This window comes from Odocoileus virginianus, chromosome 11 (genome assembly GCF_023699985.2).
Source record: "Odocoileus virginianus isolate 20LAN1187 ecotype Illinois chromosome 11, Ovbor_1.2, whole genome shotgun sequence".
NCBI classification, from domain to species: Eukaryota; Metazoa; Chordata; class Mammalia; order Artiodactyla; family Cervidae; genus Odocoileus; species Odocoileus virginianus.
In genome coordinates, this window is record NC_069684.1 from 39,109,609 (window position 1) to 39,110,806 (window position 1,198).

Below are 1,198 nucleotides of genomic sequence, written 5' to 3' on the forward strand. Positions count from 1 at the left end.
TGGGCTCCAAAATCACTCTAGATGGTGACTGCAGCCATGAAATTAAAAGATGCTTGCTCCTTGGAAGAAAAGCTATGTCCAAACTAGAGAGCATGTTAAAAGCAGAGACATTACTTTGTCAGCAAAGGTCCATCTAGTCAAAGCTATGGTTTTTCCAGTAGTCATGTATGGATGTTAAGAGTTGGACCATAAAGCTGAGCACTGAAGAATTGATGCTTTTGAACTGTGGTGTTGGAGAAGACTGTTGAGAGTCCCTTGGACTGCAAGGAGATCTAACCAGTCAATCCTAAAGGAAATCAGTTCTGAATATTCATTGGAAGGGCTGATGCTGAAGCTCAAGCTCCAATGATTTGGCCATCTGATGCAAAGAACAGATTCATTGGAAAAGACCCTGATGCTGGGAAAGATTGAAAGCAGGAGGAGAAGGGGATGACAGAGGATGAGATGATTGGATGGCATCACTGACTCATGGACATGAGTTTGAGGAAGTTCCTGGAGTTGGCGATGGACAGGGAAGCCTGGTGTGCTGCAGTCCATGGGGTCACAAAGAGTTGGACAGGACTGAGTGTCTGAACTGAACTGAACAAGATAACAGAGCCAATATGAAGACTAAAAAGTATATTCTCCCACACTCCTCCAGGGGATCTTCCAGTCCCAGGGATAGAACCTGCATCTCATGTCTCCTACATTGGCAGGTGTCTTCTTTACCACTAGTGCCGTCTGGGAAGCTCACCAAAGCTATATAGTTGAAGCTATATGATTCAACAATCCCATCCTTGAGCATATATCCAGAGAAAACCACAATTTAAAAGGATACATGCACCCCAATGTTCACTGAAGTGCTGTTTACAATAACCAAGACATGGCAGCAATATAAATGCCCATTGGCAGATTAATGAATAAAGAAGATGTGTACACACACAAAAATGAAATACTACTCAGCCATTAAAAATAATGAAATAGTCATTTGCAGCAACATGGATGGACCTTGAGATTATCAAACTAAGTGAAATAAGATAAAGAAAGACAAATTCACACGATACCACTCATATGCAGAATCTAAAAAACGGATACAAATGAACGTCTTAAGAAACAAACTTATGGTTATCAAAGGGGAAAGGTGGGGGAAGGATAAACTCGAAATGTGGGATTGTCACATACACACTGCTGCTGCTGCTGCTAAGTCACGTCAGTCGTG